Source organism: Chenopodium album, chromosome 9 (assembly GCF_948465745.1).
Source record: "Chenopodium album chromosome 9, dcCheAlbu1.1, whole genome shotgun sequence".
In the NCBI taxonomy this organism is placed as follows: domain Eukaryota; kingdom Viridiplantae; phylum Streptophyta; class Magnoliopsida; order Caryophyllales; family Amaranthaceae; genus Chenopodium; species Chenopodium album.
In genome coordinates, this window is record NC_137842.1 from 4,789,702 (window position 1) to 4,806,728 (window position 17,027).

Genomic DNA, 17,027 nt, shown 5'->3' on the forward strand with positions numbered 1-17,027 from the left:
TTAGGGGTTACATACTTGAAATTGGAAGTTACTTGAAATTGTGGGTTACTTGAAATTGTGGGTTTTTTGAAATTGCAAGTGAGTATCTGACTTTGTTATCCACATTAGACTCCGTTATTTTTGCTGAATTGGAAGCATGCCACACGGTGTGGCTGAAGGAGTTATGTCTTCGTCGTGTGCAATTACTAGATATATAAATGGATCAAATTATGGAGATAATTAAGTTCGTACATTTGGGTCGTCGTTTTGCCATAGCTAGAGGTACTAACGATCTTTGGACTAGTAAAATAGGCCAAAGCCCAATTGGACGGATCCTATAAGGTCACACAAAGGGGCTAGATCGAGCATTAGAGGACGAGGCCCATCATGGGCCTTATCACTCTAGGTGGCCGGCCATGTAGTGGATTAGAAGGAGTTTTGGGCTTCGTGCCCTAGTCTAATTATAATGGAGATTATAAATAGACTAGGTGCCTAGGTTTGCAGCAAGTAAGCAATTAACTGATTAGTGTGATCAAACCCTAATTAGCAAACACGAAACCCAACCCCTCTCATAGTCCTCTCTCTCACACGGCTCTCTCCTCCTCCTAGGCGCCAGTGGTGTATCGCGGTGGTGGTGGTTTGTGCGGTGGTCGGTTATCCATAAAGGTGGTGATCGCGGTTTTCCTCAATCACTCGACCAATCTAGTATTGGTGGACGGCTCGTTCGAATCTCGTGAACTATGTAGAGGAGCAACGCTTGGGACTCTATTTTCTCCCTGATTTGCCTGTCGAATACCTTCGTGGAATTCATGCGTCAAAGGTATGATTATGTGTCTTGTGTGTTATGCATGTGATTCTTGGGATTGGTACTTGTTTGAATATGATTCATATTATCTCCGCTGCGTAGTACCTATAAACTCCTACAGTGGTATCAGTTAGCCTCTTGCATGAACGCGCTAGATCATAATAATACGATTATTTGATGTCCACGTTAATTTTATAATCAATTAAGAGGGAGAAATTAATTTAATTATGGTTCAATTATTATATTTAATGTGATTAAACTTTTGGAATTGATTAAATGTGATTTAATTATGCTCAAAATAGCCATGAAGAGACCAAATTTTAGCCCTAAATTGTTCGAAATTTTCGAACCCCCTCACCCTAAATTTCGAATTTTTCGAAAATCCTAGCCCGAAAATATGATTTTTATGCTTGATTTTGATTTAATTCGATTTATTTTATGATTCATAATTTTAATCGGATAGATTTATGCATAAAAGTGTTTTGTGTATGATCATCAATTTAATTTTAAAAGTTAGAATTAAATTGGGATTAATTTTATGAAGAACCATAAATGTTATTTTAATTAATTTAAAACACAAAAAAAAAATGTTTTAAGTGGTCGGCAACCGCGGCTGGGTGGCGCAACCACGGCGGCTGCCGACCAGGTGGCAGTCCGAGAGGGAGGGAAGGCGGTCGGGGTGGCTGTGGGCAGCAGCGTGCAAGTGTTGCACGGCTGCTGCCACGGCTGCCAGAGCAGCTACCCGCTGCTGCCTTGCGGCAGTGGCTGCTGTTAAGGCAGCCAGCCACCGTGGCTAGCTTCGGCTAGCCAACCACGGTGGTCGGCGGTGGTGGCTTGCGGTTTTTCAAAAAAAAAAAAAATTTATTATCCTATTTTAAAATTATTTCAAGATAATTATGAATTATTTTGGGATAAAATCAGTTTTATTTTGGATAAGATAAAATATTTTGAAAATATGATCTTTTATTTTAAAAGATAAAGTTGGTTTTATTTGGATAAAATCTTTTATTTTAGGATAAAATCAAATATTCAAGAGTTGTTATATTTGATATTATCCATATTTAAAGTTGTTAAATTGGTAATTATCCTAAATAAAGTGGTTAATTTGGATAAGATTGACTAGGATATTCTGAGCATATTCCAAAAGGATAATAATTGATTTAAATAATGTGATTATCCCATAATTAGATTAGGATATAATTGATTTTAAAATTATTTGATTGGCTAATAATTAGGATAGAATCTCCTAATTTTGTTAGGATAATCATGAAAGATTAAATATGATTTATCTTTCTAGATTAAAATATGATTTGATTCTATCTCATGACTAAATTAAATATATAATATTTTACAACAGTCATGAATAATATATGATATTATCTAATTATGATTAAAATATGAGATATTTTAGGAAATGCGTTGACTTTATTATGAACATTCGATGTTGTAGTTTAGACAAGCATGTTGAGTGATTTATTATATGGCACTTTTATAATATTTGATATTATATTGCTATATAAAGACTAGTATGGCCCATAGATTCTTAAATACGATCTGAGCATCGTGAAGTATTTTTGTAATCTAAATACGGTCTGCGTACCGTTAAGTATTTTTGTAACTTTTATTTAAAGTAAATAGAATAGTTATTTAAATAGTGTAAGTCCAAAGAAGCCCATGAAGTGAAGGCCCAAAGGAGCAAGGTGGATGGAGATCCATGATGATTCAAGTGGGAGTTTTTTCATTTCTAGTTTTCTTAGGACTAAGGGGCCATACTATGTCATGATTTATTGCATTAGTAGATTATGCATGTTAGATTTTATTTATGTTGATTGATGATGCACTAGAGTTCACTAAATAATCACAACATAATAAATCTAGGTCCCAGTAATATTGAGGTAGCTTTTCCAATTAAAAACCCGATGAAACCTTTGATATTTTATGATGGGTCATGCCTCAGCTGGGTGTCATATTATATCTTTGGGGAGTGGGGGTAAATCACGTTTTACACTTTTAATTGGTTATACTCAACAAGGTTACCTAAAGAGTTTAGAACCTTGAAGCTAAGGGTAATAAATAAGCATGTGATGATTAATTATTCAACCAAGAGTTACAAGAGTTGTAATCAGTAAAGAGTTTACTCACCTTGAAAATGTAATGGTTGATGGTAGGGCCTCAGTCCGGTCAATTATTACACAAATAAAGGATCTTGGAATCACTTAAAATTCAATTGGGATCAATTAATCATTGAATAAAGTGTTTTAAAGTTACCAAATGAATGCGTTTATGGTACTTTAATTTTAATTTAAACATAATTATTAAACTTTGTCTTATTTTGACATAGATGGGTAGCTGTAACCACAATGACAACAACGTTTACAACCTTCGACCATTCCTTGAGAAGGATAGGTTGACAGGGGAGAACTTTTCCACTTGGGAAAGAATGCTAAGACTTGTTCTGAAATCTGAGGGTAAAGAGGATATCATTGATACCCCATTACCAGGACCTTTGCCAGAAAATCCAACTGCGGTAGAGATCAAGAAGCACAATGAAGCTCATGACAGAGCTATACCTATCACTTGCTTAATGATTGCTACCATGGAGCCTAGTCTTCAAAAGCGTTTTGAGGACCAGGATACCTATTCAATCATGCAAGAAATCAAAGCTTTGTTTAAGAAACAAGCTAGAGTTGAAAGGTATGAGCTCCATCGTGAAATTCTTGATTGTAGGATGGAGAAGGGAGCCACAGTTCATGATCATGTTTTCAAAATGATCGGCCTAATTCAAAGTATGGAAAAACTGGGGCACCCATACAGTGATGATTTGGCAACATACATCATTCTCCATTCACTACCAGAAAGTTTCAACCAGTTTATCATGAATTTTAACATGACTGCCACTACAAAGACTTTGAATCAATTGCATGCAATGTTGGTTAGTGCTGAGAAACAAATCCCTATGGAACCTAAGAAGGAAGTTCTTATGATTCAAAAGGGAAAGGGGTTCAAGAAGAAGGGGCAAAAGGCTAGTGCTAAGGGCAAGGGCAAGCAAGTTGCCAAGGCTCCTGAAAAGCCTAAGACGACTCCAAAGCCCAAGGCTGCAAGTGAAAGTGAATGCTTTTACTGCAAGAAGAAGGGGCATTGGAAGCGAAATTGCCAGAAATACCATGACTTCCTCAAGAAGAATGGAGCATCAACCTTAGGTATAATGTTATAAACATTTTAACTTTCACTTAGGTATGAGATACCAAGTTGCAGTGCTTAACATAGTGATGTTGCGCAGGAACTGCAAATAAGTGAGGCTAGCTTGGAAATGGAGCTTGAAGGTTCACTAGAAGTATTTGAGTGGCCAGAGATAGCTTCATAGTTTTAAATTTTGATTAGTTTATCATGATTTTAGAACAATTTCCAGTTTTGATGAGACAATATTTTGGTTTTCTTATTTTGAATACTGAATTTGATTTACTTGGCTTGGACAAGTGTTGATCCATGACCAAGGTAATAAATTGTTTTCATTTCATTTTGCTAGATATGAGTTAATTTTGTTTTATGACATTGATATAAGTAGATCACAAAAGTAAATTTAGATGATTCAAAGTACACTTACTTATAACAAGTGAAGTTAGGTCACATTAACCATTTGCACATCCAAAGTTTTGGATGGACTCTCATTCTTATATGATTATGAATCACTTGAGAATTAGAAGTCATGCTTGATAAGTTAAAATGACCAAGTTGCCTTTTAGTAAAAAGGGTAAAAGAAGCTAAAATGACCTTTTGGTACTCATATATATGATGTATGTGAACCAATAAGTTCAAAATTAGCATTGAAATTTAACTATTTCATTGCTTTTACTGACGATTTAAGTAAATATATCGATAATTACTTAATGAAGTAAAGCTTGGAAACATTGAAATGTTCAAAATTCCAAAAAATGAAATGTAAAATCAGTTTGAGATAAAACAATTTAACGCCACAATATGATTGTTGTGATAAATATTTAACTCAAAAGGAATTATCATCTAAAGGGAATTGTTGAATTAATTCACAATCCAGAAACATTACAATTCAATTGTATGTTTATGAAGAAGGTATCAAACTTTGATTGCCATTATTCGATCCAAAATTTAATGATTTACAAATATCGTTTTGAGGATATGCATTAGAACAACAACAATTGCAAATATACTAAACAAGAAACTTAACCAAAGCAGAAGAAAAAATGTCATAAGAGTTATGATTTGGAAATGTTCCAAAAGTTATCTTTTCTAAATAGGATTAAGGGTTATGAAATCAAAGTAAAATGTTTACTAAGATGACATAATACACCCTAAATCATAAAAGTAGTTCTTCATGGGTTTTCTCATGGAAACTAAGAGGTATTATTCCTACAATCGCGTAGAAACAAAGTGTTTGTTGCTCGCGATAGTGTCTTTATAGAAAGAATGTCTTCCTACAAAGCCAAGTGGGAGTAAAGTTAGATCTTGATGAGATTCGAGACGAGCAATAAATGGATGTGGATAACACTACATCAGAGACGAAGGCATATGAAATCAGCTAATTTGATAAAACATATGTCAAAGCAAGCTAATTCAACTAGCGAAGCTTCTATCGTCCCACTAGAATGAAAGGCTTCAAAGAGTTGAAGAGAATAATTCTATTGTCGCTCATACCTATCGTAGGTTACTTGGGATCAAAACAAACAGTTTGTTGAAATTCTGAGAAAAGGTGGATTCTAAAATTTTCCTATTGGAATGATTGGAACCCATGCCTACAATCAAGCTTTGGATAAATGCCAACTCAGGAAATGGCTTAAAGCCATGAAATCCAGTATGGACTCCATGTTTGTAAAGATGTGTTAGTCCATATTAGTCTTACGAATAGGATCAAACCTATTAGTTGGGTAAGCCTATTCGGATTATTCTAGTTATGGAGATCAAAAATCGCCTTCATGAAATGTTCTTGATGGTGAGTATGTATATGATGCATCCTAAGAGTTTTGAAATCCATAAATTCCTAGAAAGTTTTGCAAACTTCAGAATTTCATAGATTGAAGTAAGCATCAAGGAGTTGGAACATTCGTTTTGATTAGGCAATCAAACAGTTTGATTTCCTTAGTAGAACGAAAGAATTCTTGTAGAGACAAGAAATTTAGTGGGAGCAATTGGTCTTTTTAGTCTAGTATGTAGTTGACATACAGTTCATATGAAATGATATATCAATGCTTGAATGAGTCAAGCAATGATTAGAAAGATTGTTTCAATATGATAGACTTAGAAGATGTTGAGTACATATTGGGAATTAAGATCCTTGATGTGAATCTTGAAGAATGATTGGAATGAATCGAGATACTTATGTTGATAAGGATCTTGACAAGTTCATGAAGCAAGACTCTAAGATAGGATATCTTCCCATATTTCATGATAATACACTCAGTAAAAACTCAGTGCCTTCAAAAGCTAATAGAGTTGAGTTGTATGGATAATGTACCTTATGCTTCTGCAAAAGGATCCATTACATGTGCCATGAAATGTACAAAGCAAGATGTTGCATATGACTTGAGCATATGTAGCAGGTTTCAAGCAAATTCAGAATGAGCATACGGAGAATTACCAAGAACGAATCCTTGAGTACTTGAGAAGCACTAAAGGAATTCTTCTAGCTATTGTTTTAAATGGTAATTTAAGCAAGTTGTCAAAAGGTTACACGAATGCAAGTTTTTCAAACAGGCAAGATGATTCTAGATAGTGATCTAAATGCATATTTGTGTCTAGATGAAAAGAACAGTGAGCTTGAAGAGTTCAAAGTAGAGCACTGTTGCATACTCAATATCAGAATATGTGTATTAAACTATAGTCAGATAGTTACAGAGGAAGTTTGGATTAAAATGTCATATGACTAACAGGTCACCTTTGCCCAAAACAAAGGAGCCAGAGTCACATCACCAATCCAAAAGGATATGAGATATCACCATAATTATGAGATCATTGACCAGCGGAAGGTCGTGTTCTGCAAAGTTTTATTATGAGTGAGAAATCACTAAACCCCTTTCATAGACTAAGGTATGAGAGTCATGTAATTTAAGTTGTATATGTTTTGAGAAAGCATATTACATGAGAAATGCATTAATTTGCAGAATTATGTTTAAAATAGAAATTATTATTTCTCTTATTTAATAATGGTTTTGGAAATTAAATAAAATGTCCAAAATAATTATGAATTGATAGGCTCATCAGGTTGATGACCTGGTGAATTGAAACCCCACAGGTGAACAAAATTCATATATTATTTAAAGTTCCTAGTTCGAAATCATTAAAGTGGACATAAATGATTTCAATAAATGGACTAGCATGTAAGATTGATTGGATAGCGCAGTTTTGTGGGCTATAGGAGCATAGTGATGCTCGGTCAATCACTTGGATATGCATGAATGATGCATGATCGAACTATTGACCTACTTTGAAGTTCAAGTATAGAGCTTCCGTATATATTAGTGGATTTCTTTGACATGAGTGGAACATTGATTTCATTCAATGGATGTTGTGACTGTGGTACACTCAAACGTCTAGCCGTAACTAGAGATTATAAAGGGTGTTTCCCGGTTACTTCAGAAGTTGAGTGGGAGTCATGTTGCCAAAAGATTGGATAAAGTCTACCTATTAAATTAGGAAATGTGTCATGGCCGCTTGAAGAGGGAGAATTCAGAAAATACGTGGCCGCGTTCAAATGCATTACACAATAATCATTTGGTTTTGTAATTCTAACTCAGATTTCAAGAAACGATTTGTAGATTAATATGATCTCGACATGTGATGCAATCATATTATCAAATCAACACATATATTGACTTAAGGAATTTGAATATTGCACCCTTGTCTCAGACAAGTGGGAGATTGAAGGAGTTATGTCTTCGTCGTGTGCAATTACTAGATATATAAATGGATCAAATTATGGAGATAATTAAGTTCGTACATTTCGGTCGTCGTTTTGCCATAGCTAGAGGTACTAAAGATCTTTGGACTAGTAAAATAGGCCAAAGCCCAATTGGACGGATCCTATAAGGTCACACAAAGGGGCTAGATCGAGCATTAGAGGACGAGGCCCATCATGGGCCTCATCACTCTAGGTGGCCGGCCATGTAGTGGATTAGAAGGAGTTTTGGGCTTCGTGCCCTAGTCTAATTATAATGGAGATTATAAATAGATTAGGTACCTAGGTTTGCGGCAAGTAAGCAATTAACTGATTCGTGTGATCAAACCCTAATTAGCAAACACGAAACCCAACCCCTCTCATAGTCCTCTCTCTCACACGGCTCTCTCCTCCTCCTAGGCGCCGGTGGTGTGTCGCGGTGGTGGTGGTTTGTGCGGTGGTCGGTTGTCCGTAAAGGTGGTGATCGTGGTTTTCCTCAATCACTCGACCAATCTAGTATTGGTGGACGGCTCGTTCGAATCTCGTGGACTAAGTAGAGGAGCAACGCTTGGGGCTCTATTTTCTCCCTGATTTGCCTGTCGAATAGCTTCGTGGAATTCACGCGTCAAAGGTATGATTATGTGTCTTGTGTGTTATGCATGTGATTCTTGGGATTGGTACTTGTTTGAATATGATTCATATTATCTCCGCTGCGTAGTACCTATAAACTCCTACAGTGGCGTGCTGCATCAAAAAGGTGCTGTTAAAAAAAAAAGGAAAAATTGACAAAAATATTCCTAAGTTTGCCTCATTTGCAAAAAAATAATCTGGACTTTGGTATGAATTTGCTTTCAATATATAGTCCCAACCAGTCAACATACGATTGGTAAAAAAAAATTACAAAAAGTAAAGAATTTTTAAGAAAATTAAAAAATAATTATTTACTTAACTCAAACACCACCCCAACAGCCTAACCACCCTCCCCGCCGCTCAGCCCAAGTCTCCCTCCATCCCACACCAGGAATCCCTCCATGTGCCGGTAAGATCACCTCCCTTCTCTTCCCTCCATTCCGGCAACCCCTCCCCTACCTTGAATCCACTTCTTTAACCAAAGAACCCACCCTTACCCTTACCCTTACCGTTACACCCTAACTCCGACCCCTCACCCGGCCTGCGCGTCGTAATTACTATGCTCATTCAGCTAAACCCCACCCAAACCCCACCTCTTTCTTGAATTGTTCTAGTTTTGTGGTTATAAATGGGGTTGTGAATGGGGGTAATTAATCGCAAAAAGGGGTTGTGAGGGAAGGGAAAGGGTTAGGGTCGCAATAAGGGGGTTGCGACGGGATGATAGTGATCAGCAAAAAGGTTGTGTGGGTTTTGGGCAGTTTAGGCGTCTTTGCGGTGGGGGCAGACTCGGCGAGGGTTGAGGGCAAGGAGGGTACGGTGGCTGCTGGTGGTTTTCTTGCATTTATTTTTAAAATAGTTATAGCTTTTAATTATTTTTGAAATAATTAGTTAACCGTAAATTATTACTAATAATCTAATACTTTAAAAAAATATTACTAATAATCTTTTTTTAGTTATTACTAATAATCTTGTAGAAAAAAATTAAACTTACAACTTATTTTGACCAAATTACATGGTGACATGTATACATTACATTTAAAAAAATAAAATAAAAATACATTTTCAATAGGTTATGGGTCACTTGGGTTCAATAATAGCAAATTCATATCAAAGTTGGGGTTATTAAACAATTATCTAAAGTTGGAATTATTTTGGGCAAATGAGGCAAAGTTGGAATTATTTTGGGCAAATGAGGCAAAGTTGGGATTATTTTTGTCAATTTTTCCTAAAAAAAAATAAATGGTTTGTTACTATGAACTTTGAGATAATAATATAATAATATATGTAATCAATAGTACAGTAATCATCAGAGTTATCCCTAAAGTACACATTTTGCATTGACAACAAAAAATTTTCCACCATTTTTTTCTTTTTTTCCCCCTTAAAAAATAACATAATGATAAAAAGATACAATATATTAAGTAATATATCTAACAAAAGAGTTTTAAGGGTACACATTCAATGAATTCAAATTTCAAAACAACTAAGGCCTTGTTCTTTATTTTAAGCTTCTGGGCAGAGCAGAACAGAGAAGGAGTCAGTAGAGCAGAATGATATGGGTACGCACTCAATGAATTCAAATTTCAAAACAATAAATTAAAGGCCATGTTCTTTTGAGCTTCAGGGCAGAGCAGAGCAGAGAAAGAGTTAGCAGAGCGGAGCAGATTATATTATTATTATTATTATTATTATTATTATTATTAAATATTAAATAATAATTACTATTACTATTAATATTATAATTGATAAATATTAATTATTTATTATTTCTATTATTAAATATTTATTATTATTATTATTATTATTATTATTATTAAATATTAAATATTAATTACTATTACTATTAATATTATAATTAATAAATATTAATTATTTATTATTTCTATTATTAAATATTTATAATTATTATTATTATTATTATTATTATTATTATTATTATTATTATTATTATTATTATTATTATTATTATAGTAATTCAATATTGAGTGTTATTTTTAAGTAGAGCACAACAGGGCAGATCAGATTTAAGTAGAGTAGAGCAGATTTCAGCAGAGTAGAGCAACATTAAAGAACGAGGCCTAAATTTATTTTAATTGAAATTAATTTTATGATTTACGAGTCTTATTATTATGTAACCGTGCATGGAGAAGGTAAAAAAACTAGTATTTAGAAGAAAAAAAAAAGTCCTTCTGTAGACACCTAAAAATGTCTCCCCAAAACCAAACCCGATGATGAACAACCTTTCACCGCCACTATTGGTTGGGTTCAGTATTTATGTAACACCCCCGATTTACTATTAACAATAAACAATAAATAAAAGAAAAATAAACAACCTTTAAATAAAATTGCGGAAGCATACACCTAAATCGGAGGTATTACCGCCACACTCAACAACCTGTCAAGTGTTAAGGCTTACAAAAATCTCAATAATTACAACCCAATAAACTAGGTGAGCTATTTATACAACTTTATAAACTCATGACATCACACTAATCGAAACACTTGAGCTCCTTTAGCTACGACCACTTGATCAACCTGCTTAGAAAATCTTGAATGCTCACCATTAAGGACAAATTCCAAAATAGATCGTCGCAGGGCCACCATAGGAAAAAGACATGGCCGCAAACCCAAGTAACAGAACAAAATAACACACACACGTCATCAAAAAGCTGAGTAATCACCACATATCAGAATGCAGAGTATCATAGGATAATCAACGTTACTAGCTCAATTAAATAATGTAGTTCAAAACTACATAACACATTGTACTCTGAAAATAACCTTTAACAACTCAACCTCGATTAATAGTTCGAACCTTTACTCAATCAACTTATATAACCCATAAGTGTGCCATGCTCGTTGTTCTATACCTAGCCTTGGACATGGGTAATTCGAATAAAACCAATAAGTATAAAAACTTGAATACTCCCAATAACTAGAAAACAACTTGAACCAGACCACATACGGGTCAATTCCCACTGTAGGGGACCATAGAAAAATAAATATTAAAGATTGTACCTCATTCTTAACTCATGATTATTACCCTCTTACCAACAAGCCAAGGACTAAGTTATATAACGCCGAGCCTCAAACCAATAACAAAATAATAATCCTCAACCTTTTGATCTCATACATCGATCAAATAATTATTCATAAACAATAAATAGTATCTCAATAATGGCACATGTTCCCAATTAACATGACAATTCGATTCATAATATCTCAATTCTTAAAACACATACTAATAACCCAAATATAATCATATCTCTCAACCCAAAAATAATACTCTGCATTAACAAACCTAAAACCTCGATAAAACAATACTCCCTGTAACAACAACATTAAAAACCCTAGCCTAGAAATAACACAATCAATCAATGCGACAATTAAATCATATAATACCACACACTAACCATATACATATAAATCATGATCATATATAATTCACAAATTATAAAATTTACACATAACAATACGGAGTACAATTAGTACTAACAATTTATAATCAAACAAATCAAAAAAATTAATTAAGATCGTGTGATTACATAAAATAAATAATACAATCAAATTATAAACAAACGATCTAATTAAGGGTTGACAGTGTGATTACCTTTTCGATCATAAACAACCATAAACGAAGTATCTAAATTCTAAAGCATGTACGATACCGCCCTGACGAAATTTTTTGACATGTATATCAAAAAGGCTACTTCAAATTGTCATTATAAAACTTGGAAGGATGACTAAATATTAATTGGTAGGCTAATGATCAATTTGGTTTTTTAGTGTAAGGTACGTGTCTTTCTTGGAATGAATGATGTTGAGTGATAATAAGGGTTTGTTGCACATCAAATAAGAAGAATCAAGAGGCAATGATCTCACTGTTTCCTTATTATAAATTGGAACGAGTAATGGTGGAATAAAGATGGGTTTGCCCTTCAAACTTACGCATAGTAATCAAAATAAAACGGCAGCCCTTTTTTTTTTTAATAAAGTTAAATATTTATATATACATATAAAAATCTAATTTATCATATAAAGATTCCAACGAAAAAGTAGGATTTTATAGTTTGACAAATTTATCAAATAAAAAGTACAGCTCAAATTTTATCTTTTATTAAATCATAAAATATATGGGTATTACAATTTAATCTCGAGAGTGCTTAAAATATCGTATTTAATTAAATTCAATTTTGGAATAGTCCATGGATTAGTCTTGATGTTTGGTCAACGCATAGTTTTAATTTCAGCCCAAACCTTTTTTTTTTATTGTTTTATTTATTTTAGCCCAAATAGTAATAAAATCAGAAAATAGCTCGAAATTATCAATCGGCACTTAAAATGCTGAACGAAATTAGGGTTAAAAATGAATTTAGACGGAAAAGCGGACTGAAAATTCCTGCGTCACGGCAACAGTCCACCGTGTCACGGAAAACTTTCCCGTCTGACGGTGGGGTCCTCCGTGACACGGGACACCTGCTGTGACACGGGGGTTTCCGTGTCCTTTCCGCGTAAACCCTTAACGGGTTTTCTCTCCCGTTCAGCAAATATTTCCCGCGTCACACAAAAGTGCACCGTGTCACGGGAATGTTTCCCGTATGACGGTGGGATTTCCCGTGTCACGGTACACTTTGCCGTGTCGCGGGATACTTTTTAGGGTTTTTATCATTTTAGGGTTCCGTGTGTTCCCTCAGCACATTTTCTCTATAAAAATACCCCCTCATTTCTGATGTACGGGGCATCAAATAATTCTCTAGTTTTTCCTCTCTTCTATGCTTTAACCTAAACACTAGCCTACCCTTCTTATTTCAAAATTTCTTCTTCAAGTACTCCAAGGAGTCCATACTTTACTCGTGGTTCTGTCCTTAAGCCAAGGCATGAAAGGTAGAACTGTTTAAGGGTTTGGTCCCAAATCAACCCTACTTAATTTAATTATTGTTTTATTATTATTTCCTTGAAGTTACTAACTCGTTTATTATTTTGTAGTTGCAAACAAACAGAATCAAAGTAAGAATTATGTTCCTTTATCACCATATTGTTGGAATTATGGTTAAATTGCTTCCAATATTAATGTTTATTCTATTAATTTTTTTATCACCATATTGCATGTTTAAAGGGAATATGTAATTGAAAATCACGCCTAATAAGATAATTTGGACAACCTGTTTAGGATCCTTTTTAATTTTGTTATTTAATCAAGTGATCACTAATATTTTAGAATTATATGCTGCATTAATATTTAACCAATTTATCATAATAATAGTTTGGAGCAAACTGAATTTCTGTTTGTATGCCTTTGAGATCGCAGGAATCACTTTTCACTATAAGAATCGAGTAGAGGCCAATACGGGCGAATGTGACTCCATGACTCACTTCGTACCATCATCCCCGATCCTCCTTTCGTGGTTCCGAACCATATGGAGTTAGTAATCTCATGGATTATGAATGGGGTGTAACCTTCACGGGTCAATCATTGTTGCCTTCGTTGTCCCTTTATCGTGGTTGCCTTTTATGATCCGTGAACGGTTTACAAGTTCCTTAAAAACTTGTTGGCGGCTCCCTACGTTATTTGTCCCTAATCATTGTCCCTAATCGTAATGTCAATTCCCACTTCCTATGAGTGCCAAGTATATTCACACATGCTTTAACGTAGGCACACTTCGAGCGACGCCTACACCTTCGTTAGTTTAAAAATAAAGCAACAGTACAAGTATAAACAAATAAATATATTATACATATATTCCTTCATTTCAAAATAGTTGCCATTGTCCAAAGTGGTATGTATGCCAATTCATAATAAGTTTGAACTTAGATTTATATGATTTAACATTAGTAAAAAAAAATAGGAAAAATTAGAAATAATAATCCCAACTTTCTTGGATTTTGTTTCAATAATCCCAATTTTGGATTATCTTGGAATAATCCGAACTTTAGGGGTTATTGATTTTTTTCAATCCCAAAAACCGGTGACCAGTTGAATGGGTTACTTTTTTTTTTTTAAAGTGACACGTGTCACAAGTTAATTTGTTAAAAATAAAAAATAAGAAATAAAAAAAATAGAAAAATCTTAACGTCGACCACCAGCCATGGAATTCAGCAAGCCTCTCAATGACATCGGCCGTCCGCCCAACTACGCCGGGTTTCCCCTGGAAAACTACTCGTCAACCCTTTCCCCGACCTCCTCCTGCCGGCTAATTGCCCCCAGCCAGGAAACCTTTTTTGCATTTTCTCTCTCCTCTCAATTGCCCTCAATTAACCACGAAATCTGACCATTTGTACGCCAATCGCGAATCTCCCCTAAAATCTATCCCCTACTCCCGAAAACACCTAAAGCACCCGTGAAACCTCTGTTTTTGTGGTTGGTGGCTCGATTTTGGGGTTTTGTGGCTGCGACTTTGGGGTTTAGTGGCTGAGATTATTATGGGGTTTCGGTGGCTGCATCGAGGAATGGGAAGGGGTTTTGGAGAGGGGGGAAACCAATGACGCAAGGGGTGGGGGAGACGTGGCGGTCTGGCGAGGGAATAGGCGGTGGGCTTTGTAACACCCCAATAATTCTCTCTTTAAACCTATGAGTACCCTGAACAAAATTCAAGAGAATTAATGGCGTGCTACCGCCACGTGTTCAAACGTTAAGGCTATATCAGAAATTAGAAGCGGAAAAACTAAATCAGTCATATAAATAAGTTTCAAAACCAATAACCAAAACCAAATTAAATGCTACAAGTTGGAACCATTAAGGCCCTTATTCAAAACCCCACAAAAGTAGTAAATAAATAAAACCAGAGTTTAAATAAATTCAAACTTATGAAAAGAAATAAACTGCGAGCAATAACCAACTCTCCACTCCAAATCCCACAACCCTGATAAGAATGTTGCATGTGTAAGAACCTGTGGTTAATCTGCTCCTCAATATTACAAGTGTAAAAATTGGATCGTCACAGGGTCATTGAAAGGCGAAAGCCATGACCAAAGAAAGACACACAAAGCACGCAATCAGCAAAGCTGAGTACATACGAGCTGCAAAACATAAAAGAAATCCCTAACATATATGCTACTAATAATCAATCATCACGCACATTATTTTATAGACTCGACACATGACTCAACTATTTTTATTACTAAGACTCCATTAATTAATAATAGGTAAATCATTATTTTTATTCATTGGATTACGCAATAGACAAGGTTGTCCAACCCATGCTCCATTTGGAACATCAATAAAAGAAAAACTTCATGCCTCCTTTCGGAAACATCAATAAACATCCAACGACCACGGGCGCGACTCCGTGACTGTAGTTAGTATGAGATCTCACCTAACTCCTAGTTTTAAAAACAATATATTTTAAATAAGAGACTCGTAGATCAGACGACCTCGAGAAAAGTACACGACTAATACCCCGTGTACCCCAACCCCTGATTATCATTACTTCAGAAGTGCACCAATCCAGAGTTTTATTGCTCATCCATCTTGCACTTTATGTGATTTACAGGTTTAGACTTGGTGATGACTCATATGCATAACAATACAAACATTCCAAACACAATTCAATCAAACAAGGCAAGTTTCCAATTTCAAATCTTGATTTATTAGTGACAAACAACATTTATTATTTATTCCTTTACTACCTCGGTGTATAAACACCTTGAGTGCATATGGCACCCCAAAACCTTAACCTCGTCTTATAAGACTTAAATTCTTCCTTTACTCATCCTGTTCGCATAATCATGAATGAGTAATAAATTAATCATTACACCAATCACATACCTTTGCCTCTAAGCGCACCTTGCATAATTAGAGCACAAATAATACTTGCAATATAAAATAGTGCACATCATATGAAATTCACAATGTATAACCAAACAATTTAACTCAGTCATCCCTATACATGATACTAAGTTCTCGATCCGTCCTTAAACATGCACCTAAAGGCAAGGTTTCGTAACTCGTACTTACCTTGAATAAACGAATTGGTATGCCACTTTACTATCTAGAAATCACCTTCAATAAACTCCTCTCCTAAACCAAACAATAACATCTCAATCAATACTCAATCAATCAAATTTACAGCAATACTAACTTACTTTAAAATCTTCAAAATCCAAATCAAACAACACTTTAAAACCTTCCCTTTAGTTAAAATTATAGGCTTATATATAGTTCTTTAAATTTTCTTCATAAAAACCTTAAAATACAATCTTATACATGAAATTACAGCAAGTTTAAAGTTTAATAAAAATCTGAAAATTATTTTAAAACCCCTAATAATCTCCCTTTTTAATGGGTGATTAAACCCTCTTTATAAAACATCAAAAGTAGTACATAGAAACTATTTTCAGCACTTAAAACTTCATTAAAAACATATATTTATGCTTAATTAACTTTAAACATAATTAATTTTATCAATCAAACTCAAGGATAATATTTTAAGTATATAAAAAAACTTTGTTAAAATAAAAAACTGCCCGAAAATCATATTTAGAGGATGAATTTGGCCACGAGAGGGTGGTGCGTCTTTCTTAAAACGTTGTTTCCACATGGAAAACACTACTTTTTTTTATCAAAATCGGATGAGTTCAGAATCTGATCGGGATTAAAACGGGATTAATATTAACGAATGGAAATCTAAAAATTAAAACACGAATTTACATGTTCAAAATAATCTGGAATTAAGTTAAAAATCAGTAGTTATAATCACCAAAATTTCA